This window comes from Leucoraja erinacea, chromosome 4 (genome assembly GCF_028641065.1).
Source record: "Leucoraja erinacea ecotype New England chromosome 4, Leri_hhj_1, whole genome shotgun sequence".
NCBI lineage: Eukaryota > Metazoa > Chordata > Chondrichthyes > Rajiformes > Rajidae > Leucoraja > Leucoraja erinaceus.
The window spans coordinates 36,511,727-36,538,993 of NC_073380.1; the positions used below are offsets into that span (position 1 = coordinate 36,511,727).

The 27,267-nt window shown below is 42.9% G+C and overlaps 1 protein-coding gene across 12 annotated transcripts in view; it reads right to left on the minus strand.

The window, feature by feature from the left end:
• Positions 1-24,324, minus strand: part of LOC129696276 (protein FAM110B-like) — a 137,663-nt gene extending 113,339 nt beyond the window's left edge. For 10 of the 12 annotated variants that reach the window (XM_055634040.1, XM_055634028.1, XM_055634035.1 and 7 more), the window contains exon 1: positions 23,941-24,285. The gene's annotated coding sequence lies outside the window, so the exon portion shown is untranslated. Of the gene's footprint in view, positions 1-23,437; positions 23,687-23,940 lie in introns of those variants that run through there. The other 2 variants (XR_008723299.1, XM_055634032.1) reach the window with 2 other exon arrangements.
• Between the last annotated feature and the right edge of the window lie 2,943 nt (positions 24,325-27,267).

Below are 27,267 nucleotides of genomic sequence, written 5' to 3' on the forward strand. Positions count from 1 at the left end.
CAATAATAAGAGACATTGAGGTAAGACATGATCTCATTCAGCAGGGATGAATGGCATACTACCACATCATCCACAGCCCCCATCCCCACATACTACACATATCAGTAGAGCCAGGATGTTTAGGCACTAAAAATCTCTGAAATAGGCAGGCAAAAAGGCATAATAAAATTACAAAAAAAGGCACAAAAAAGGCATTCATTTCCTCCACCAAAATATGGTTACAAATGGTAATATAAATGGTAATAACTACATTAAATGACCAGACTCTATATTCATGTTGATATCTTGTGCATTACAACTACCTTTTGAGAACTTTAGTTATGTTTTCTATTTCTTCAAGATCTTTGTTAGCTAAAATTATTCTCTCATTTTCCTTATATATCTTTACCTTCACCGCCAGGAACTTTACGAATATCGTCAGTTACTTTGTTGAAAACCTGCAAGTTATTCACTAATGTTTCGCCACGTTTCTATAGAGAAATGATAGCTTGTGGGAAGTTTGCAAAATTGGAAGCAATAAACACAAGATCGCGGTGAAAAGACTTTTTCTGCATGATTTCACTGATGATCCTGACTGCAGCAGACTTTAAAACGTCTTTAAAACAGCGGAATCTCGGGTGCCATTTCCTTGAACCGCATACGTGATGGTGCTTTCAGGAAGATTTTCTTCACATTGGAAACTAAGCGATCGACATTCGGAAACAAGCTACGTATGTGCTTGGCAATTCTATGAAGTCCTTGAGCTAAGCATGTCAAATGCAACATTTTGGGGAATAAAACTTTAAGTCACAAACAAAATAACATTCTCGTGTTTTATTCCTTCTGGCCAAAGTACAGCAAGTGAAGATATAAACAACTGAGCAATAGTTGAGCTGTTTGACTTCTCCAATACTTCAGATGTCAACAAATACTCCTTTGATGGTCGACATACCTCCAGTGTACCAGTGACCACATTGGCAACATATCGCCCCACAGCATCGGTCGTCTCGTCTATTGAGATCCATATTTTGTTGCATGCAACATCATCTTTAATTTTCTGCACAACAATGTTGAAGTTGCTGGCAACATAATTTTTCCGTAATGATGACTTGCTAAGTATATGTTCCTCTGTGTATTTCTCTAAAAAAAAACTCTTGAGAGATTTGTTTTCCAATTTCCACAGTGGAATTCCAACACAGATCACTCAAAAACGTAGATTTGAGCCAGCAGAAAATGTAGTGAGGAGACAAGCTTGGGTATTTCGCTTGGGTAGTCTACACCCCTGCGGTATCAACATTGACTTCCCTAATTTTAAATAGCCCTTGTCTTCTCCCTCCTCCCCTTCCCTAGCTCTCCTTCGAGTCCGATTGTCTCCGCATCTTCCTTTTTTTCCGCCCCGCCCCCCCCACATTAGTCTGAATAAGGGTCTCGACCAGAAACGTTGCCTATTCCTTCTCTCCATAGATGCTGCCTCACCCGCTGAGTTTCTACAGCATTTTATCTCTACGTTTTGCAGTTCTTTCTTAAATAGATCTTGGAGAAGACTGAACCAGCGGGCAGCGGCACAAAAGAATGAATAACATTAATATTAACGTGTTAACACAGAAAACATCATTGTAATCACAGTACAACTAGAGAAAATAGCAAGACCTTTCAGCAAAACGCCAAAAAATGGCTGATCAAGGCACTCGATCGTGAAAAAGGCATTAATTATCCTGGTGAAATCATCAAAAAGGCATGAAAAGACACATGACATTTATGGCAAAATCCTGGCTCTTCCAGTCAGTGCAATTCTTTTTCATTTAAAAGCAAATTAAAAATCCATGATCTGTATGGCTTCACAGCAAAATTAATTTGTTAAAATCAGGATAAGATCACATTTATAATTAGAGGAATGACGTGCACGTCTTAGAAACTTAATCTTAATCATAGGATTGAAAAGTTATCCCTCCAGTTCTTAAAAACACTTCATTATCAATCACATGATTCGGGGAGTTAGAAAAATACAAAGTCGATCTAGCCTTTCATTCTCGGAACAGATTGTCACTAAGCAAGAATATTCTTTTTTAAGTTTCGATTTAAAAAGGATGGTCTGCTTGCAAATGGAGCTAATGGCTCTAGCACAAACCAATCACAGACAAATGAAGTTCCCAATGTACGCTCAGTCAAAATCTGCTTTCCACATTGGCCAGAATACAGCATCAGGATGCAAACTTCAGCACATTGAACATTGGGAAATGTGCCTGTTATTTCTGTGCCAGCAAAGGCAGTTACAAGAAAGTAGAGTTGGCAGACATAAACTGGTGGAGTAATTCTGCAGATCAGGCAGCATCCCTGGAAAACATGGACAGGTGACGCTTCGGGTCAGAACCCTTCTACAGAAAGTAGCATAACTTAATTTACTATTATTTGCTAATTTTCATGCACTGTTAACACTTCGCTGTGCTGATGGGTTTTTTTTAAATAATGAGTCTTGGTTCTTGAATCAATTTATTTTCAAGCTCTTTGTGGTTAAGCCAATGGCTGGAGTTTAACCAGAAGCTTTTCAGTGGGATTGTCAATTGCTGAAAGGCTTTGCAAATCAGTTCAGACGTGGCTTATAAACGGGAAGTTTCCACTGGGGAACCATTCTAGGTTTAAGAATTTAGTGGGAAGCAAGTGGTGCGCCAAACAGCTGAATGGAAATTTCTGGCAATAAGAATTTTAGCCAAAAAATGTAGTGCTGGAGGAACTTAATGGGTCATGGGGGCATCCGAGAGGGAAATGGAATGATGTTTTGAGTCAGGACCCTTCTTCAGACTGAAAGTAGTGGGCAGAAAGCCGCAATAGAGGTGAGGGTGGGACAAAGTTTTACAAGTGATAGGTGAATGCAGGTGGGGTGGGGAAGGTGGGTGGCAGAAGTCCTTTGTGTGGGGGCAGGTTGGTTGGTAAGTCAATAGATGCCCTTCTACACCAGAACACTGGCTTCTGGTGATTGGTGTACAAGGACAGCCAGGTCTCATTGCACCTTCCCTTTTCCCCAATTTATCACCATCTATCACACATTTGCCCACTCATCCAATGTGTTTAAAATCACACTGGAAGCTCTCAACATCTTCCTCACAGCTCACTCGCCACTCCTCTACTTCCAGTTTTGTGCCATTTAGTTCTACCATATAAACTATTGATGCAGGAAGATTGTTTCCGATGTTGGGGAAGTCCAGAACAAGGGGTCACAGTTTAAGGATAAGGGGAAAATCTTTTAGGACCGAGATGAGAAAAACATTTTCCACACAGAGAGTGGTGAATCTCTGGAATTCTCTGCCACAGAAGGTAGTTGAGGCCAGTTCATTGGCTATATTTAAGAGGGAGTTAGATGTGGCACTTGTGGCTAAAGAGATCAGGGGGTATGGAGAGGGCAAGTACGGGATACTGAGTTGGATGATCAGCCATGATCATATTGAATGGCGGTGCAGGCTCGAAGGGCTGAATGGTCTACTCCTGCACCTAATTTCTATGTTTCTATGATATGCCATGAAAACTCAGGGCATACAGATCCCAATGGCACTATGCTGATCATTGGCTGCCACCTGGAAAAAATACCCATTTTTCCCAGACTTGTATGAGACTGCATTTAGAGTATTGTGTTCAGTTCTGGGCACCATATTATAGGAAAGACAAGGTCAAGCTCGAAAAGCTTCAGAGAAGATTTACAAGGATGTTGCCAGGACTAGAGGGTCTGAGCTGCAGAGAGAGAGGTTGGGTAAGCTGGGTCTCTATACCTTGTAGCGCAGGAGGATGAGGGGTGATTTTATAGACGTTTATAAGATCATGAGAGGAATAATTCGGGTAGATGCATATAATCTCTTGCCCGGAGTAGGGGAGTCGAACACCAGAGGACATAGTTTCAAGGTGAAGAGGTAAAGATTTAACAGGAATCTAAGGGGGGGGTTCACACAAAGGGTGGTTGGTGTATAGAACAAGCTGCCAGAGGAGGTAGTTGAGGCTGGGACTATCCCAACTTTTAAGAAAAAGTTAGACAGGTACATGGGCCTGTTTCATGACTCAATAATTGTTGATCAATTCATAATCCATGTCAGTATTTTAGCCCCAGTCCCACATGGGACCACATCAAAGAAGGGGGCCGTGGTGGTGGTGGGGGGGGGGGGGGGGGGGGGGGGGGGGGGAGGTAGAGAGAGAGGGGAGGGGGGTGGGTAGAGAGGGAGGGGGAGGTGGGTAGAGAGGGAGGGGGGTTGAGATTGAGGGATGGGCACAATGTCATCAGTGAAAGCTGATAGTTTTAAATTCAATCTTTTGATGTTTTTAAACTTTTTTAGTAATGTCGAGAAATAAAGCATAACATTTTCAATGAAGGTAATCTCTGCCTAGAGGGGGAAAATGCGAATCAGAATATGTAAAAATGTTATCGTTACCGCATAGTGTTTTTGCGAAGATGTAAAGACACACACACCTACAAGATGAAAGTTTTAGTTATACTAGGCCAAGTGCAGTTGGGTCTGCTCCCCCAACGCACCCGTTCCCTACCTGTAGCCCCCACGGGAGGCGTGGTCCTTCAAATGAAGCTGTTCCTGAGCGCAAGATTTAAATAAAATTCAAATTGCACTTGCCCTGCGTGTTACAATAGCAATTTGTCCTCCCCCTGCTTGCCATGCCATTGTGAAGTCATTAGTTGAAGCTGGTCGTTTTAAATTCAAAGTCCTTTTAATTTTTTTTTTTAACTTCAATCAGTAATAAGTCAAGAAAAAAAACATAAAATGATCAGTGAAGGTGTTCTCTGCCTAGAGGGGGAAAATGTGAATCGGAATATGTAAATCTTGTGAAAGTTGCAATTTTTTTAAAAAGCTTTAATCATGAATAACGTGTCAAATATAGGATGAAATCTTCAGTGAGGCTGATCACTGCTAGCTGAGCCATTGTGACGTTATCAGTTGAAGCTGGTCGTTTTAATTTCAAAGTCACTTGACTTTTTTAAACTTTTAATCAGTAATGAGTCGATAATAAGTCAAGAAATAAAGCATGAAATGTTCAGAGAAGGTGATCCCGGCCTCGAGGGGAAATACCTCAATCGGAATAAGTAAAAAAGTAACTGCGTTACTGCATAGTGTTTTTGCGAAGATGTAAAGGCAACGCAATATTCCACCTCTCCACCAATTCCAATATTCGCGGGCCAGTGGGGGGGGGGGGGGGGGGGGGGGGGGGGGGGGGGGGGGGGGGGGGGGGGCGCTAGTATGGGTGTTGTGGGCTGAAGGGACTGGTTTCCAGAGGGCTAGTATTGACATAGTGGGCCAAATGGATTCTTGGGGTAGTAGCTCAGTCACTCAAGCCCGACGTGCTGGCAGCTGACTCATGGCTACTGGGCTGGCAGCTGACTCATGGCTATTCCTTGAAATTCCATTTCAAGCAGGGTGCAAGGCCTCCAAATTCAAGTGCAGTTTCTTACCATTTCAAGCAGGGTGCAAGGCCACCACATTCAAATGCAGTTTCATACCATTTCAAGCAGGGTGAAATCACCATAAAACCACACAAAAACACAAACACCACACTCAGTTCAGTAGACATTCAGTGCGTTCAGTTGATTCACAGCTCAGAGTTGTGACCTCTCTCTCCCCCATCTTGCAGAGACTGAGCCACACCCACACTTCCGGGTTTTATGATCGCTTCCCCCTCCCACCGGAAGGGGCGTGGCCTTCGTGGCATGATTGACAGGAGAGAGATTCCCAACATTTTTTAAACACTAATAACACTTTTATTTTTCATTGATGGGAAGAATCCTCTGCACCTGTTGAGCGGAGGGGGGCTGAGTAAGATGGCTAAAAATCACAGCCGTAAGTGGTAGCGTTTTATCTAAAATCAGTATACAGTGCAAACAGGAAGTTGTCAAGTTTAGACTTTTAATCATTTGCCATTTCAAACCAACCACCACCAACCATTTGCTGTGCTTTATTTCAAACCAACCACCACCAACCATTTGCTGTGCTTTATTTCAAACCAACCACATTTTCATTTTCAAACCACCTTAAGGGCACTCAAGGTCAGTAAAGCCACACTCACACTTTAGCAGACATGTGTTCAGTGTTATTCACAGCTCGGACTGAGAGACGTGACTCGCTCCACCATCTTGCAGAGACTGGCTGAGGCACTCAACACTTCTGGCTTTTATAGTCCCTCCAGAAGGGACGTAGCCTTCAGGAGATAGAATGTCAGCATTTTTTAAACACTAATAACTCTTTTATTTTTCATCGATGGGAAAAATCCTCTTGTCCTGCACAACGGAGGGGGACTCAGAGTAAAATGGCCAAAAATAACAACCGTAAGTTGCATCGTTTTTTCTAAAATCACTATACAGAACACAAGTGGTCAAGATCAGACTTTTAGTAATATATAGATATGATAGACTAGACCAATACCCCAACACACCTGTTCCCTACCCATAGCCCCCAATTGCACTTCCCCTGTGTGTTGCAATAGCAATTTGCCCTCCGCCTACTGCGAGGTGAAATGTTTAGAGTGTGCAAGTGTTGCAACATTGGATCAAAGCGTGTTGGAAACTGGCTGGAATTATTTTAACAGTAAAAACCTAGTGAAAGTTGGCATTTTTAAAGCTTTAATCGCGAATAACGTGAAATATAGGATGAAATCTTCAATGAAGCTGATCACTGCTAGCTGAGCCGTTGTGACGTCATCAGTGAAAGCCGGTCGTTTTAAATTCAAAGTCTTTTTATGTTTTTTTTAAACTTCTTACTTATTTTTAATCAGTGATAAAGTTGAGAAATAAAGCACAAAGTGTTCAGTGAAGGTGCTCTCATCCTCAAGGGGAAAATGGTAAATCTGAATATGTAAAAATGTGACCGTTACCTTGTAGTTTCTTTGCGAAAATATAAAGACAGCCACATACACACACACACACGTACAAGATCTGACTTCTAATAAGTATATGGCATGATAACTGAAATCCCCAGTATTATTGAAGTGATGACATTTGTTGCTGAGCTCTATGACTAAACGCTTTAAAGACAACTAGACGGCCGGTGGACCAGTTGATCCCAGAGATTCCTGTTGTGAAGAGAGTCAACATGGCGGTGGGCCCGGCAACCCTCCCCCAACTGCGCACACACGGCTGAGAGTTCCCATCGTGACACCACAGCAACCCTCCCACAACTGCACAGGTGCAGCCGGCAAGTGGGAGCGCGACTGCCAGGTTTATTAAAGCATAAAATGTCAATAACTTTTAAATATATATACACATAGCTTTCAGTATCTCCGATATTGGACCAGGTTTCAAACAAGAGACACAGAAAAGACTTTCAATGAGAAACATTGCAAGGAAAAAAAACATGGTATTGTGGGTATCCTTTGCCAAGATGAAAATCAATTGTAAAAAAAGTTAAATTTGCATGCAAAACCAAAGGAACAGCTCTTTCTTGCCAACTCCCGAATACATATTTCTAAAGAAATCCATAATACAATTCCAATTAAGTATACAACAAAATCAGGCAGCCAGTTATCCCAGTTCTTTGATGCAACTCTTTTCAAGATTCTCCACTGAAAATTACAATGGCAATTGATTATCTTGAAACTACTTCTAAAAAAAAAAAAAACCCCACCAATTGGGAGGCAGCAAAAAACAACAAAAGGAAGAAACTGCAGATGCTGGTTTAATCCAAAGACAGACACATAAAGCTGGAGTAACTCAGTGGGTCTGACAGCTTCTCTGGAGAAAAAGAACAGGTGACATTTTGGGTCGAGACGCTTCTTCCTGTCTGAAGAAAGGTCTCGCCCCGAAACGTCACCTATTCCTTTTCTCCAAAGATGCTGTCAGACCCGCTGAGTTACTCCAGCTTTTTGTGTCTAGTAATTGTACGTTTGTCAGGCATGGAAATCCCATCTTTTCACATCAGAACTTTACAAAAGCTTGGAACAATCCCCATCATCCATTAAATAATTATATATTTTTTAAAACATTAAGTAGCATCTATATATTTTCATGGGTTTTCTCTGCAAAATTGTGACGATCAGTGACATCCAAGGTCTGTGACATCAAGTCAAATTGGATTTCACCAACTGTCAAAGTCCTAGAATAGTGGTTGAACTGGTTATCATTTTACAGAATTATGTAGATTATGCAATTATTCCTGCAAATAGGAGGGTGGCAAATGTAACGATTCAATTTAATGAAAAATGAGCCAGAAAATAAGAAATTGCACCTGGTTTATTTCAATGACTGGGAAAACATTAGTCAATTATAAAGGACAAGTTTCCTTGGCACCTGGAAAATACCAACTGGATTTGACAAAGTCAACATGAATTCTGGAAGGAAAATACTATGACAAAGCGAAATAGACACTAAAAGCTGGAATAACTCAGCGGGACAGACAGCATCTTTGGAAGCAGGGATGGGTGACATTTAGGGTAGAGACCCTTCATCAGACCGACCCGAAACGTCACCAATTCCTTCTCTCCATTTTGAATGGCAGAGCTCAAAGAGTTGAACGGCCTACTCCGGTTCCTGTATATTTTTATGTCTTATGAAAAGCATCTCTCTGAAACCACCGATTGACAAGGTCCATTACAGCTCATTTCCTTACCAAACAATTCACAGAAAGCTGCTCTGTGGAAGCTCACATCCATGCAACCCACTCCACGCGGTTGCAGGTGAAACAGGGAATGGCACCTGCCTCTGGCAAATATGTTTCTGATGTTGTGGGAGTCCAGAACCAGGGGCCACAGCTTAAGAATAAGGGGTAAGCCATTTAGAACAGAGATGAGGAACCATTTTTTCCACACAGAGTTGTGAGTCTGTGGCATTCTCTACCTCAGAGGGCAGTGGAGGCCGGTTCTCTGGATACTTTAGAGAGCTAGATAGGGCTCTTAAAGATAGCGGAGTAAGGTGATTATAGGGAGAAGGCAGGAATGGGGTACTGATTGTGGATGATCAGCCCATGATCACATTCAATGGCGGTGCTGGCTTGAAGGGCCGAATGACCTACTCCTGCACCTATTGTCTATAACCAGGGTACAGAGAAGATTTACGAGGATGTTGCAGGATTAGCGGCTCTCAGCTATAGGGAGAGGTTAGGTAGGCTGGGACTTTATTCCCTAGAGCGCAGGTGATTATAGAAGTAAAATTTCCAAGGAAATGCAAACAGCACAAGTATATCAAAACAAACAGTTTCCAATGATTTGTACTATACACTCGTAACTATATTAGAAATTCCTGATATACATCCATCTTTCCTGTGAATATTTCAGATTCAATTTCACTCTAAAATCTTGTGCAAATGACTGTTGTGCAATCTTTCTTTCCTTCAGTAAGAATTGAATACCAAGTATTCTTCGACTGTCTCAGTAATAGATATTGCAACATGTTACAGCAGGTTTAAGGCCTACAGTATTAGAAAGGCAAGGTAGTATTTTATTTATGTTGAAGTACCAGCAATATTTTGGTAAATATATTAATGGGTTTTTACAAAGTTGAATACTAGCTTCTCAATTACTATACATTGCACAGAATCAGTTCTGATTAACTACTAGTATCAAGGCCTGGATCTCCTGCCATCAGGCAAGAGATATCACAGCATCAAAGCCTACAAGACTGCTAAACAGCTTCCTGCCACAGGCTGTGAGGCTGCTAAACAGTCACTCTGTACTCAGTCACCTGATTCTGAGGCTTGGCATGGAAACTTTAATAACTGGCACTGGCCACTTTAATAACTGGTACTGGCCTCTCAAATCAGCTGCCCCGGGCATTTTTATGATTGGTTTTACTGTATTTTAACGTTGTTGTTTTACCTGCTTTTAACTATTTATACTGTTCCATCAGGGACTGGATTGTTTTTAGTGTTACTATGTGTGAAATGTTTTAAATTTCATGTGCGATGCTCCGGTATTCCCTGGGAAACGTCTTTTCATTTTGCACTGTACAACTGTTGTTTGCAAGATGACAATAAAGGTTGATTGATTGATTGATTGATTGAAGGCACCAGAGTATGTCTGATCACAAGTTGATCTGGAGATAAACTAGATTCTAAAGACCCAGCAGTTCGGTGACCACGATTTCCCTTCAGATCTGTTTCCCAAGTGCTCAACCATTGCATCCTGACAGGATTTGACCAATTTAAACTTTCAAACTGCTCACATCTATCCATATTTGTCAAAGACCAAGCTATACTTTGATATAGCTAATTAAGAGATATTCTTGCATTTTGATTTTTTTAAATTACCTGGATCATTTGCGAATTTTAAGACAAAAAACTTAAAATGTTAGTTATTTTTAATATTGTAGCCAAAAATAAAATATACATATACTTTGACAACATGCCCAAGTTATAATTACAGTAGCGTTCAGCAATACTCTTAGTACAAGAAAAATATTCTTCCAAAGTGTAGGATTGAATTGATGCAACTTTCAAAATGCTAACGTATTATAAAAATCAGGTCTGAAAGGGAAACAATTAACTTATCTTGCTGTCGCTGGAATTACTCAAAACAAATAAACTTTATTCTTGATTTGAAAAAGGCTTTTTCTCTCCACACAAAAAAAAAAGCCACAGCACCTTTCATGATTTCAGAAATGCTTTTCGTCACTTTACATTTACTAAAGTATTTTCCAAGTGTAGTCAACCTTGTAAATGTAGGAATCAGTCGATTTGTGCACAGTATGTTCTCAGAAATGGCAACAAAATATATTGTGTATGCTTGAATACAAGCAAGCAATTTTGTTAAAGAATAAATATTGGCCAGGGTGCTGGAGAGATTTCTCCATTTACACAGAAGATGGAACATTACAACACAGGAACAGACTCATCGGCTGATAATGTCCATGCCAAATATGATCCCAAGCTAATCTCCTCTACTTGCATGTGATCCATATCCTTCAATTCTCTGTATATCCATCTGTCTTTCCAAAAGCCTTTTAAATGCTACTATTGTGTCTGCCTTCACCATTACCCCTGGAAACGCTTTTGAGACGCCCACCTTTTTGAGATGTGTAGAAAAACTTGTCCCGCACATCGTTAAACTTTGCACCTCTCACCTTAAAGCTATGCCCTCTAGTGCTTGACATTTCCACCATGGGAAAAAGGTTCCGACTGTCCACCCTATCTATGCCTTGCATAAATTTATATACTTCTATCAGATATCCCTTCATTCACCGATGCTTCAGAGAAAACAATCCAAGTTCAGCCACTCCTTTTAAAGGGAGATTCAGGTTCTTGATTAGTAAGGATGTCAAATGTTATAGTGAGAAGGCAGACCCGGGTTCGATCCCGTCTACTGGTGCCGTCTGTATGGAGTTTGTACGTTCAACCCGTGACCTTGTGGGTTTTCTCAGGGTTCTCTGGTTCCCCCCCACACTCCAAAGACGTACAGGTTTGTAGGTTAATTGACTTTGGTAAAAATTGTAAATTGTCCCTTGGGTATAGCATTGTGCTAGTGTTCGGGGTGATTGCTAGTCGGCGCAGACTCAGCTCACTGAAGTGCCTGTTTCAGCCCTGTCCCTCTAATTTGTCATATCCACAACTTTCTTGGCCAGAGTTCCAATTCCGAAACATCTCAATTCTTCTCTTAATACAGATTAGAGCTCAACTTCTTCAAACTTTTCATCACCTGCTTGCGCGTCGTTTTCCTCTGTCAGGCTACATGAACCAAGTAAACACACATCACAGAAACAAGAATTTCTCTGTACAAAGAATTGAAAAGTCTTTTTAAAGGATATCCCATTCTCCAAGAATGGGTAGGATCGCCCAATGCCAAAGTGGCACTACAATTTAACATCTCCAAAATGGAAATATGAAATCTTTCTAATTGATTGTCCAATAATTATCTGCAAAAAAAATATACAGATTGTAGCTAGCTTCCAAGAAATGTAGACATTAAATATCTTATTTAAAATGTTATACCAATTCCTTCTAGAAAATCAAGTTAAACTGTGAATCCAAACAGCTTGCAACCTTCTCTGGAACTGAAATGTCAACTAGAGCATGGCATTGTATTAGTTATCCATAATTTGCTGGGGCCAAAAATCACCAAGGCACGTCAGGTGTCTGTACTTGGTCTGTCTGTTGTTTACAGTAACTGGTTTGGTTGGGCACAGATTATAATCAATAATGCCATATAATCCAGAAACTGACATTTATAGTGAAATCTTTCACTTCAGCTTTTAATATCTGTCTTATTCATGGCAAGCCCACAATGCTTGATGCTTACCACCATCTACAGCTCAACTAATAAGCAATGGCAATCGTTTTCTACTCATTCACACGAAGAAATATGACCACTGCAATAATAAAAAAAACTATTTAATGCAGGAAACACCCCAATTTATTTTACAGGGAGTTTGATAAAACAAGACCATTATGCATTCGTACCTGCTCCAATACCAAAGTAAATGTCTGAACATTACAATTTACTGACAACTTGCAGGCAATTTGGTGTTAGCCAAGTCAAAATTGGCAGCATAATACTTCCACGTAATTAAAAGCAAGACATCAGAATGACAACACTCAATACACTACGATACGGTTTTATTCGTCACCTTGCACACAAAGTGCAAGTGAAATGAATTTGTCAGCAGCGGTACAATGATAAAGAACACACAATACACAATAAAAATGTAACAAAACATTCACCACAGCATTCATCACTGTGGTGGAAGGCACCAGTCCTCCTCCATTTCACCCCGTGGTCAGGACCTAAAGTGCAGCCGTCGTGAAATGAACAGGTTGTCAGGTATGTCCAGAGTCGGTTACAACGATAAGGTTGGTGTAGAACTCACAGATAAAAAGCCAGAAGCACCGCAGACCGCATACTTTAATACTCCACTGTGGCAGAACCTAATCCACCTTCAGCAACCAAGTTTATCAACAATATTTGCACCTGTCCATGGAAGGGGCACAAATCATACAATAAGGAGGTTTCACGGCCAGGTCCGACCCATCCCGTATGTTGCTTTACTCCAAATGGATTACACGTGAACTGCAGGTCAGGACCTAGCATTAACCCTCTGCGCTGTAAAATAGCCGTCGCTGCGCCCATCTAAAACACATGAATTGTCAATTTGTCTGGCGTCCAGATGTGCAGACAGGTAAAAATCCAGGTATAGTCCAGAGTCTTGGCACTTGGCCGTACACCAACGGAGACCGCGGTTTTTCTTGTTGGTGGCAGGCCGCAGTCCAGCGGTCGGCTGAATTTTTTAAAGTCGCCCCGCATACAAAATGAAAACGCATCTGAAGAAAAATTTACAGCAGATTTATCACTTCTGAGAAGCAGATACCAATGCAGACACAAATATTGCCTACTTGAAATGCATGATGCAAACGCATAATTCCAAATATTTTCAATCCAAGCACTGTAGGCAGCTGTACCTAATTCCGATTCTATATACAGGTGCAGTATTTCCGAAAACCTTGGGACCAGAACACTTTTCGTAAGTTTTTCGAAATGGAAGATTTTTTGCGTAGATTTTAACGCCAAAGAGTGCTCGGCTCATATCCGTCGCGAGTTTATGGGGCAGTTACAACCACTTCAATCATTGCAGAATAGTTTGTATGAATGCAGTGTAGGAGAGGTGTACTGACTGTGTGGGCAGAACTTTGGAAGTGATTGCCCACCAGCCTCAAAAGCCGCTGTGTCTCCCTGCCCCTGGGATAGCAGGGGGCGATCAAACAGCACAATACCCCCTCCCCCTCCAACTCCAAGGAATCCGCTCCCCGATGGGGCCGCTACGGCGACAAGTGGCAGTTCGCCCACAGGAGCTGGGTCATCCGCCACCCCAAGAACAAGACGACCTTGTCAGGACCCTACGGGAACGTGTTCCTCCCGAGTTGGAGCGAGGTTGGGCCTGCTGGCTGTGGGTCTCTGGGATCTCCGTGCTTGCATGGGCCTGGGGGGTCCCCGGTGGCATCTCCGGCCATTCGCCCCGCCCTTGCCCCCTCCCTATGCAACTGCAAACAACCCCACTCTCCTGCAAGGGCGATACAGTTCCCAGTCTCAGCTCCTGTACAGGGGGGTGGCCGGAGACGTCAGGACCAACAGGAACCCGCTCCCCGATGGTCCTCAAGTGGCAGTTCGCCCACAGCCCAAGCTGCGCCCCATCATCCGCAACCCACAGGAGTTGCTGTTGGCTGTGGGTCTCTGGGTTCGCCGTGCTTGCGGTGGGCCTGGTGGTCGATGTCCCATTGGTCCTGACGTCTCCAGTGACTGGCATGGACCTGCTGGCATCGCCGACGTGAAGACAGTGCAAAGCCCCCGCACCAGTGCAATGGGAGGGAAGGGGTCACACACATGGCCGGGAAGCAGAGGGGTGCAGGTGGGGGTGGTGACAGATGGGACCAACAATGAGTGGAGAAAGACAGAAACACCGACGTGCAAAGGAGACCTACAACAGTGCATGATCTCTCTCCCGTGGCAGGTGACTGTCGCTGGGAAACTGAAGGGAGCGACAATCTGCTGCTGCCTGCCCGTTGAGTTAAAGAGTTCCCACGGTAGACTCATGATACACTAAGGTAAACGCACGGGCCACTACGTTCTTACATCGAGTTAAAATGTTTCAATTATTAAGCACAAGAGTTAAATTGACTCGTGGAAAATTTCAGACATGTTTGATTTTTGGCAAGAGTAGACAAGTTACACGAGTACGTGCCGTTATCGCCACGATGTGTCCACGAATGCCGTACGCTAATCGTACGTTATTACCACGAGGTTTAACTCGGGTTACCTCTTGTGTCAGCTCGTAACGTGAGAATCAGCTATTATTAGGCGGCCTAGCTCGGGGATTCTTGAATCCCCCGAATAAATAATAAAAACGAGATAAACGTTAAGTAAAACTTTAAACATAAACTGGCTCAAACAAAGCTAAACACATGAAAAAATAGTTACATGCAGTAAAAGCACAAAACAACTATTTTGAGGATCCTGGAGAAACATCAATGTCGTCATCGTTGTTATGGTGACCATCGTCTTCGTGCTTCACATCGTTCCCATCCTGACCATCGTTCTCGGGCTTAAAGACTTCCTCCAGTGTCATCTGTCTCATTAACAGAGGTTTCTGTCTAAGCAGTCTCTCTTTGATTGAATAAACTGCCATAATCTCATGGGCACTGATAAATGTACGTTGTTCCATGCCACCAATTAACTTATCACACAGTTTTACCATATCATCTATGGGCATTTTTTCACCTGCGTTCACAATGCCATCATCCTCATCACTACCTGTACTATCCTCATGCTTATTGTTGTCTAACACCATTTCAGCAATTTCTCCATCACTCAAGGAATGCACAACAGGTGCGTCATTGTCAACATTCAGCACTTCTTCGATATCAGCTGACTCTAACGTTTTTACATTTTCTGTTGCAACACTTTTGGCATAAGCAATGAGGTTTGATATCATCTTCTTCTCGTCAGTGACACGGAATCCTTCAGTCTTCATCTGCAGGCTCATTTTCATCGAACATTGTTGTAGGCCAAAGTTTGTGCCATGCATTTTTTAATGTTGATTTAGTTACATCTTTCCAAGCATTAACAAGTGCATAAATGGCATCCTTAAGAGTGAACTCTTTCAGGAAGTCTTTGATATCTTCGCCTCTGTTGACTGCAGCAAGCATGCAGTTCAGAAAAAAGTCTTTATACTTTGTCTTCATTGAGCGCAAAATTCCTTGGTCACAAGGTTGTATTAAAGATGTCACATTGGGGGGGTAAGATAAATGCCAAAAACATTATTTTTCACAAGAACTTCAGCAGGGGGATGTGCGGAACAGTTGTCTAGGAGCAATACAATTTTGCAGTTTTCTACCATTCCAGCTTCTCTACAATGAGCTTGTGCAGCTGGTACGAAATGGTAATTGAACCAATTGGTAAACATTTCTCTGGTTACCCATGCATTCTTGTTTGCATAATAATGCACAGGTAGATTTGTTACACCTTTAAAACATCTTGGACGTTGGCTTTTTCCAAGCACTGCCAACTTTAACATGTGTGTGCTTGCAGCATTTACACACCCAAGAACAGTCACCCTGTCCTTAGCGTCCTTGAAACCTGATGGTGCTCTTTCATCAGCCGTTGTTAATGTTTTTCTAGGGACGTAGCGCCAGTAGAGAGCTGTTTCATCAGCATTGTATATTTGCTCCGGACTAAGGTTTTCATCAGATACCATCTTGGCAAATTCATCAATGTAACGTTCAGCTGCATCATAATCAGCAGAAGCTTTTTCACCACAGATTTTCAGATATTTTATACCATGACGCTTCTTAAATTTCTGCAGCCAACCTTCTGAATATTCACACTCGCCTCCAATGTTCAGTTCTACATGGTATTTTCTAGCTTGTTTCATTACCAACAAACCAGTCAGTGGCATACGTTCACTTCTTCGTTGTCGAACCCACTCCATCAGCACACGGTCAAGATCTTCGTTTTTTGCCCTATGGAGCGTTTTCCTATTTTTCATTAGTTTATGGTCATCACTGTCATTGTAAAACTTCAACAACTTATGTTTCTGTTTCTTTAGGTCGTATATGGTGGTAGTTCCCACACCGTAATCTTCAGTAAGACGCCGCACAGATACACCACGATCAAGCTTCTGCAATAACTCTACTTTCTGTGCTATCGATAATGACAAGACGCTTCCTTTTCTGCTTCTCACTGTTATCCATAGGGGAATCTGCAGCTCTTTCTGACATTTTCACACTCTTATATCCGTGTGCAGCAGAGGCGACGTGCGTTTGGCGCCAATCGTGAGCTTTGGCGTGCCATGTTTAGCGCCAAACGTGAGCTTTGGTGTGCAGACGACATCCTGGAAAAAATGTCCGGTTTCTTCCAGGTAGGCGATATACCCTCCCGGGCAATATACCCTCCACTTCTCTTTTATAAAGGGGATTTAGTTCCCCTTTCTTCCAGGACCGACCGGAGGTTCCGCTGTCACCTTTGCAGGCCACCCTGCTGAACGCTCACTCAACTTGTGGGGATTCCTACTCCCTCGCGCAAATATACCTCCACTGTCTCCCTGTGAAGGGGATTTAGTTCCCCGATCTTCGAGGACCGACGGCACCGCTGTCACCTCTGCGGGCCGCCCCTGTCTCCCTGTCCCTGGATATAGCAGGGGGCGATCAAACAGCACAATCCCCCGTCCCCCTCCAACTCCAGGGAATCCGCTCTCCGATGGGACGCTATGGCACAAGTGGCAGTTCGCCCACAGCCCGAGCTGCGCCACCCCAAGAACAAGACGTCCCTTGCACACCATCAGCTTCTGCCCCTACGGGGAGCGTGTTCCTCTGGGGTTGGAGCGGGGCTGGGCTGGAGTTGCTGATCTGGGATCTCCGTGCACAGCAATGGGCCTGGGGGTCGGTGTCCCGATGAGGGGGCACAGCTCGGGCTGTGGGTGAACTGCTACTTGTCGCCGTAGCGGCCCATCGGGGAGCGGCTTCTGGTGGTCCTGACGTCTCTGGCCAGTTTCCTCTGGAGTTGGAACAGGGCTGGGCTGCTGCTGGCTGTGGGTCTCTGGGATCTCTGATCTTGCAGTGGGCCTGGGGGTCAGTGTCCCGTTGGTCCTGACGTCTCCGGTGACTGGCACTGACCTGCTGGCATCGCCGACGTGAAGACAGTGCAAAGCCCCCGCGCCGGTACAATGGGCGGGGAGCTGGAGAGGGGAGGGAAGGGGTCACACACATGGCCGGGAAGCAGAGGGGTGTAGGTGGGGTGAAACTGAAGGGAGCGACAATCTGCTGCTGCCTGCCCGCTGAGTTAAAAAGTTCCCACGCAAGATTCACGATACACTGTGTATCGTGAGTCTACCGTGGGAACTTTTTAACTCAGCGGGCAGGCAGCAGCAGATTGTCAATTATTAACCCTCCCGCGCAATATACCCTCACCTTCTCTTTTATGAATGGGGATTTAGTTCCCCTTTCTTCGAGGACCGACCGGAGGTTCCGCTGTCACCTCTGCGGGCCGCCCTCGGTGAACGTCTTCAAGGACCTCTCTTCAAGGACCGAAAATATGTCCGCTATTCGGAGCTTTTCGTTATTTGGATCTTCGGATAAAAGGTTGTGCACCTGTACTTTCATTTGGAATTCTAAAGTTGGGTACATGTCTCTCACACTTACCCCGACTCCCACAATTTTTTTCAGCGCAAAAATTCAACATTGGCGGTTTTTAACAGGTAGTAAAGTATGCGTTTCTAGCATTAATAACATATACCGGAAGTGACGGATGTCTTCCAGTTGGATTTAGCGGCTCCGTGTGTCGAGCCCTATGACCCAGTGACCTTTCGTGCAACCCCCCTATACTCCAAATGCAGCCAAATCTAAAATTTCAGAATGTCACAATATGACTCCTGTAGTCATTGCTTCAACTGATGAAAAGCAAGCATACCATATACTTTGCTTACCACCACCTCCTTGCTTTCAGGGAGCTATAGACTTTGATCCCAATATACCTTTCAGTACTTCAATGTTGGCAAGGGTCTTGCCTTATAAACTGCAGTATAACTGTATACTTCTGCCGTACATTTGATGTCCCAAAGTGCAATAACTCACACTTGCTCAGATTAAACTCTGTGCTATTTCATCACAAATATGAATTGTCTGCAAACTTACCATCTACAATTACAGCCTTTGTTTATATAAATCATAAACAAGGTTCCTGCACAGATCCCTGCAGTACATCAATGGTCATAGACTTCCAGGCAGAACAACATCCTTCCACCATTATCCTCTGCCTTCCATGGATAAGGTAGTTCTGAATCCAAATTACCAAATCACGGTGGAACCCATGCATCTTAATCTTCTGGATCAGCCCATCATGAGGACTTTTATCAATTGCCTTATGATAATCTGTAAACATCCACTGCCTTACCCTCATCAAACACCTTTGTCATTCCTCAAACAATAAACCAAGTTAGCAAGACATTACCTAACACAGACAAAGCCATGCCTATTGTCCCTAATCACCCTATTCTCTTTTAAATGGGAGCAAATCCTATCCCAAAGAATCTTCCTCAATAGCTACCCTACCAGTGACGCGAAGCTCACCACCCTATAGTTTCCTGGATTATCTCTACTTCACTTCTTTAATCTTGGCTAGAGAATAGACATCTGCTATTCTCCAGTTCTCCGGGATCTTGCTTGTGGCTCGAAAGATCTTTGTCACGGACCCGGCAATCTACTCTATTACGTCTCTCGATAACCTGGAATAGATTTAATTAGGCCTTGTGGATTTATCCACCTTAAAGACCTAACACTACTTTCTTGTTCTCAAACTGTCCCAGTTTATGAATATACCCTACACTGATCATACCATCTTCCATGTTCTTCTCTTTGGTGAATACAGCTGCAAAGTACTCGTTTAGCACATCTCCTACATCCTCTGAGTTTGAGCAGAATTGCTCTCCTTTACCCTGAAGTGATCCTACCTTCTCCCCAATTACCCCATAGCTTTTAAACATACATAAACATTCTTGGAATTTCTTTAATCCAATTTGCAAATGATTTGCTATTCAGTGAACGACTTTTCTACCACCCTCCCTCTTTGGAAACACATCAGACGACTCAGCATTCCAGACAACAGTCATACAAATTTAATTGAGACTAGACCAAGTGCAGACCCGTTGGGTCTGCTCCCCCAATGGTGTGATTCCCCCAACCCAATATTCCACCATGCACCCGTCTCCTCCAATGGAACTGAAGCCGTTGCCAAATGTAAGTTTCCAGCACTCCCCTGCCTCCCTCAATTGCACCTCCCCTGCCTGCTGCAGCAGTGAAAAAGTTCAGTGTTCCTGTCTTGCAACTTTGTTTCGAAGTGTGTTGGAAGCTGACAGGAAGGAGCAGCGAATCAAAAGGAAGAAAGGCAGCTGGCAGCCGGACGGCAGGCGGCAGCCACAGACTTTTATATATATACTAGACCAAGTGCAGACCCGTTGGGTCTGCTCCCCCAATGGTGTGATTCCCCCAACCCAATATTCCACCATGCACCCGTCTCCTCCAATGGAACTGAAGCCGTTGCCAAATGTAAGTTTCCAGCACTCCCCTGCCTCCCTCAATTGCACCTCCCCTGCCTGCTGCAGCAGTGAAAAGTTCAGTGTTCCTGTCTTGCAACTTTGTTTCGAAGTGTGTTGGAAGCTGATAGGAAGGAGCAGCCGTCAACGAATCAAAAGGCAGGAAGGGATCCGTACTGCAGGCGGACGGATGGATTTGAGTTTTATATATTAATAGATAGATAGATAGATAGATAGAAGATAGATAGATAGATGACTGCCTAAGTAACCAAAAGTCAAATGTGATTACTGATTGTTATCTCACCTTGCAAGTTGGAAAATATGATGCAGTGTAGGACGCTAGCCTGTGCAGAGAGAACTGCAGATGCTACTTTAAACCGAAGATAGCCAAAAGGCTAGAGTAACTCAGCAGGTCAGGCAGCATTTCTGGAGAAAAGGAGTAGGTCTCAACCAGAAACGTCACCTATTCCTTTTCTCCAGAGATGCTGCCTAACCCGCAGAGTTCCTCCAGCATTTTGTGTCTGTCTTAGGTCATTGGTCTGTTGATACTCAATGCTAACACTCCTCCCTCATCTTCAGAGATACCTGCTGAGACTTACACGCCATATCCAGTAAGTATACATTGGAGTCTGAAGAAGTGTATCGACCCGAAATGTCACCCATTCATACTGTCCATAGTTGCAGCCTGGCCCACTGAGGAACTCCAGGATTTTGTGTCTACCTTCGGTTTAAACTAGCATCAAATTATACTCGCAAAATTTGCATAAGTGGGACAGGCCCTTGAGCTAATCTTTCCTATAATAATAAAATAATAATTAATGAATGCTAGCAAAACGAAACCAGCGAGTATTTCTTCAGTCATCAAATAAAATTATACTGTGAAAATGGGGTAGGATGGGAGGACAGCATGCTTTGGTGCAACCTACGGAATAGTCATATTGCAGCCGATGGAAAGATATGAAAACCAATTGCATCCATATTAATCAACCAAACTGCTCTGGGCTTCACACTGAAGATAGACCCAAAACGCTGGAGTAACTCAGCGGGACAGGCAGCATCTCTGGATAGAAGGAATGGGTGACCTTTTGGGTTGAGACCCTTCTTCAGACTGTCACCCATTCCTTCTATCCAGAAATGCTGCCTGTCCCACTCAGTTAATCCAGCATTTTGTGTCTGCCTTCGGTGTAAACCAGTATCTGTAGTTCCTTCCTACACAATGGGCTTCACACTGTTGGGTGTGTGCAGTTTTCAAACACGTAACAAGTTTTCCATCAGATTTACGGCAAATGAAGGTCGTTTTATCGGGAAACATGGCAGAGAGAATGAACATACCTACTCAACACTCCCTCGTGTTGCCTAATGCTCCCTTCCATCATACTTAATAGTATAGTTGTGATTTAAAAGCCTCCTTGCTCTGAAACCTCAGCTGACATCCTACTGAATCCTTTAATTAATCATGAACAACTTTATTACATTAATTTTAATCTTTTGTTATACTAAAGAAAAACTCTACAAATTGACTTCAATTCAGTTCCAGTTGCCCTGCCGGTGAACTTATCGGACTCGCTCAGGTCAACATATCTTTCCGCTGTCTGAAATTCACACGGTGCAAAACCAACGTGATGCAGACACACACCGCGATTAACAGGAGGGTTAAGACGACTAGCACAGTGTACGGTAAGTCCTTTAAAAAAGGGGGGAGAAGGAGCGGAGACACTTTTAAGAAACCAGACAACTTTTAATAAGCCAGAGATACACAGCTGTGAAGTTTAATGCTACCGGTCGGTTATCCTTGGTTCTGAAAACTCATACTTACCTTTTTTTCCCCCAATGAGCCAATGAAAATGACTGGTTAGCAAAGACGATTAACTAAAATTACCTACGACTACCTATAACTACATGGCAACCCCACTACAACTACGATTATTGGATTATCGATTTTCTCCGTGGCAACCAATTTTTGGTCGCCGAAAATTTTTTTCAACATGTTGAAAAATTTGCAGCGACCATACTGAGGCCACGACTAGTTCCCAGAATGCTGGAAATCCTCGCGACCATGAATGAGACTGACCAGAGACCACCAGCGAACATGTGGCGACCAGGTGGCGAGCGCAGAGTCTCCTGCACTTGCCTAAAAAGACGACTAAATGGGACAGGCCCTTCAGGTGCTAGTCAATTGCCCTGCCGCTGCATCTATTGCTTTATTATCGAGGAGAAGATTGTCTGGGTGTGAGATGGACCAGAAAATCATTTTTGTGATTAAGATATATATCAGCAAACTTGCATAATTGAATAGCTGACCACCTTACTTAGCTGTACTGAAGAACCTGGTAGGTATGCGATTAGCTGTGTCCTGTACATTTTCAGAGCTGCAGTTGAGATGTGTCACTGCCAGTGACTCAACTTCAAACATTATATTCCACTATTCCATTTGCACATTGAAAACAAAAATATAAATTGCTACAAAATTAACAAGCAGCAATATAAAATTTACGAGGCCCATTCAACACAACATCCAGATTTTGTTTAAAAAAAAACTCATCAACACAAAATCAGCAAATTCCAAACACTGCTGTGGTCAGGAAATTCCAAACTGTAAATTACAGTTGAGCTAACTGGACACATAATTTAGAATCATACTTTATCACTGACAATGTATATTGACAAGACTCTATCAACATTAGACATAGTTCAACAAAGAAATGTTTTTCTTGGTTCCATTGCAATTCAATACTTCACCAAGTGCAGATGGCCTTTCCATATACACCACAGATTTCTTACTGCAATTTGCACGTTCTACATCCATCACTCCTACAGCAACTACATCAACCTTTTCCAGTGTTCTTTAGATTCATTTGGTCCAATGGTATCAGTTAACATGTCTGTGCCCCTCCTCTGTCACTTTGTGAAAACAAGTTGTCACAAACACAACTTTCATCGATTTCTTGGGTCATATTTATATTTTTTCCACTTTTCTTCAGAAATGACCCAATACCACCACTCCTAACATCATTGCCTAAGACTCCTGGAAATTACTTGGACTGTTTGTCCTGAAAGGTATCAGAAGACATTCTACTTTATCCGGGTTGATTTCAAAATGTCCAATATAAATTTTATCCTACCGGATGCTTATTGATCTTCGTACATTCAAGAATCGTAAGGAATGAGCAAGGATATGAGCTGCAATGATTCTCTGCTCTAAAGTCTTCAAATGCTCCTTCCATTTCTCACGTGTTTAATTTATGATGTTACGTTACAGAAGTAATGCATGTAAAAATACATTGTCACGAAATCTTGCGCTATTTTAAGTTCAAAACATTCCTGCTCAGTCATTTCCAACTACCCAAGTTGAGATAGATCCAAGTGTTGTTACATGCATTTGAATTTGAAGAAAACAGTTCGATGCCCCCGACTTTCCTCAACCGACCCTCTCCCTACGCGGTAATGTGTTTTTGAACAGTTATCCTATTTTTTTACCCAGTGTTGAACGCAGCAACCCGGCGTCCCGGTGAATAACGTCGAACCGCGAGCAGTGATCGCTCGCCTTTTACGACAGTCCGCAACAATGATCCTATAGCAGAGGATCTTTGGTCCGCAACGGCATTTCGACTTAAAACGTTTTCACAAACAAATGCCGGGTGGACACGATTCACAACTTCCTTTTCTCCCCCCTTTACTCCACTCGTGACCTTTCCACTTCATTCACACAAATGAACGACTGGCGATACCGTGCAAAGCAAACTGCGTTTCCAGCCTTTATGAACTTGTGAGGGAGGGGGGGGGGCGAGAAAAGGGAGAGAGTGGGTATTTTTAAAATAAATGACAGAAACTGCTCCAGGTTGGCTCCGCACTCTCATTTCCCCCACACTATGGAAGCCGAGTCACAGCTGAGCTCCAGTAACTGGGCTTCAGACATCCAGACAAGCTGAAAGAGCTCAGCTACAATAAATGTCTTAAATTAAAAATATAAGATAACTTACCGGTAGGAAGGAAGGTTGCACCCCGAAGGCGGCTGCCGCGAGAAGTGGAGAGAATGGAACGTGGCCCGGATCTAGGTGAGCGGGAGATAATGTATCGCAACGATGTAACCCAGCGAAGCAGCAACACTGAAGCAGACTGTGAGCTGCTCCAAACACACACTCTCTCTCTCTTTCTTCCTCTCTCTCTCTCTCTCAAACCGCAAAACCAGCACACAGAGAACCACGCCTCTCAGCAGCTCCAGCTCCTCCTCGTGGATTAAAAAATAACAAACAGTTCACTTCTAAATTACCGGCTTTGTAACTGCATTTCAACACCTGCCCGATGTAATTCTTCCACCGAATCCCTAAGAACTGAACAAGTCAAGGAGGATGCGTATTGATTCATACCCCCTTATTTAATGGTTCAGTCGCCCATGTCAAAGGAGGAAACGTTTTCCCCCCTTCTATCAACGTAAATTGGAGGCGTCCTGTAGTGGGTGATAATTTACTGAAAGGACTAAGATTCAAAAGGCAGTGGGCGTCAAAACAACTGAAAGTGTGAATTCTCTGTAGCTCTTTAGAAATACACAAAATGCGGCGACCATATTTACTCGGCCCGTGTTATATTTGCTGCAGGTAGATGTACGAATTTGAACAAAATTAAGGACGTTTTATAATAGCCACGACTACAAATAATATTGCTGAAATAATCTTAATTAATGGGCAGGTGAGCAAAGAGTAAAACATGTTTATTCAAATACATGTTAAATAATGTCACCTAATTCACTGCACTATTATTTCCCATCTGTAAACAGGAAATTATATCGAAATAAATCTATAAAAAATGTGATCTTAACTGTATGTGTGTGTATAATATTTAAAAATGTAAAAGCTGGTGTAACTATCCCTGGAATAATGACATCGTGTGTGACAGTTAAATAATTTGCATTTATGTGGCACGGTAACACTATTTCATTGGAGCGTCACTGACGAAGGAGATTTTAAGGAGCATCTGAACAGAGGATATAGAGAAGCTTAGTGAGGGAATTCCAGGTCTTAGGAAGACAGTTAAAAAAGGCACGGAGGGATGAAGAGAATAAGGAATGCAGCAGTGGCTAAAGTTGGAAAGTAACAGATAAGCTGGAGTTAACAGAGAAAGTGATGAAGCTATGGAGGAATTTGAAAGCAAAATTGAGGATTAAAAAATCTAGGCTTTGATGGATTGGGAACTAACTAAAACCAGTGAGCACAGGGATTGCAGCCTCGACTTCGACTAAAGAAGCAGAGGGCAGAATGTTGGATGAGTTTGAGTTAATAGAGATGGAAAACTGATGTCAGACACGAGAGTGTGGAATAGCAAAGCCTGGAGGTAAAATCATCCTTAACTTTTTTTAGGTTTTCTATTTGCTTTGCACATATCTATAACAAGGTAAAACCCAATAGAAATGTAACTTGATTCAAGAGAGTTTATTGTCATGTGTCCCAAGTAGGACAATGAAATTCTTGCTTTGCTTTCAGCACAACAGAATATTGCAGGCATAAATAATACAGAACATATCAGTGTGTCCATATACCATTGAATATATGAATATACACACATAAATAAACATATAGAGTGCAGTAGGCTAATTAAAGTTCAGATTTTGTTTGAGTTGAGTTTAATAGTCTGATGGCTGTGGGGAAGTAGCTATTCCTGAACCTGGTTGTTGCAGATTTCAGGCTCCTGTACCTTCTACCTGAAGGCAGCGGAGATATTAGTGTGTGGCCAGAATGGTGTGGGTCATTGATGATGCTGCCAGCCTTTTTGAGGCAGCGACTGTGGTAAATTCCCTCGATGGGAGGGAGGTCAGAGCCGATGATAGACTGGGCAGTATTTACAACTTTTTGCAGTCTTTGATGAATTTGATGAATCATCAAAACACATTTTAAAATGTCTGCACTCATGCTAATATGACTATAATTAAAAAACCAAGGATGCTACATAGTTTTGAATGTATATTTTTTAACAACTTACATTACATTAACTGTAGAAACCACGAGCTTTTTTTCTCTTTTGTCATCTAGCTTCTCAAACAAATCTAAGCATAATGAGATTACACTCGTGCACTCACAAACATAAAATACGAAAAGGGATCTGATTTACAAGATTACAGATGACATCAAAATTGGCAGTGTAATGAACAGTGAAGAAGATAACACATTATCTAAGATTATAACACCATCTACAGACATCGGCAAGGGTATGACATGGAATTTAACTGAGACGGCAGTGAGGTGATGCATTTTGGGAAGTTAAATCAGGCTAAGACTTTCACAGTGAATAGCCGGGTCCTGGGGAATTTACATGGAGTGCATGAACATAGTATCCGGAAAGTAGACAAAAAATGCTAGAGAAACTCAGCGGGGGAGGCAGCATCGACAGAGAGAAGGAATTTGCGACGTTGTGGGTTGAGACCCTTCTTCAGACTAATGTTGGTGGGGGGGGGCGAATGAAAGGAAGAGACAGAGGCAGTAGAACTTGAGGGAGAACTGGGAAGGGGGAGGGGAAGGAGGGAGAAAGCAAGGAAAAGCTATCTAAAATTAGAGAAGTCAATGTTCATACCGGGGTGTAAGCTAGCCAAGCGAAATATGAGGTGTTGTTCCAATTTGCACTGGGCCTCACTCTGGCAATGGAGGATGCCCAGGACAGAAAGATCAGAGTGGGAATGGGAGGGGGAGTTAAAGTGCTGAGCAACCGTGCAATCAGGTTGGTTAAGATGGACTGCGCGGAGGTGTTCAGCGAAGTGATCGCCGAGCCTGCGCTTGGTCTCGCTGATGTAGAGAAGCTGACACCTGGAACAGGAGATGCAGTAGATGAGGTTGGAGGAGGTGCAGGTGAACCTCTTGCCTCACCTAGAAAGACTGATTTGGATGGAGTTGAGGGGGGATGTAAAGGGACAAGTGTTGCATTTCCTGCGGTGGGTGGGAAGGGATTAATTGACCAGGGAGTTACAGAGGGAACATGGCTCTGCGAAAAACAGAAAGGGGAGGAGATGGGAAGATGTGGCCAGTAGTGGGATCCCGTTGGAGGTGCCGTTAATGTCGGAGAATTTGTCCCTTGCCCCCAAACCACCCCCTCCCCGGGTACTTTCCCCTGCAACCGCAGGAAATGCATTTCTGGTATGTACTTGAAATTTGGCACAGATTTTGATTAAAAAAAATCATTGAGAAGGAATTCATAAATCATCAGTGCAAAAAGTTACACACTAATTAATTAAGCTAATTAATAGATCTTCTATCTATACTGATGTAAAATCTCAGTGGTATCAAAGAAAATATTCATGACAAAGTTAATATGTCAAGAAACCA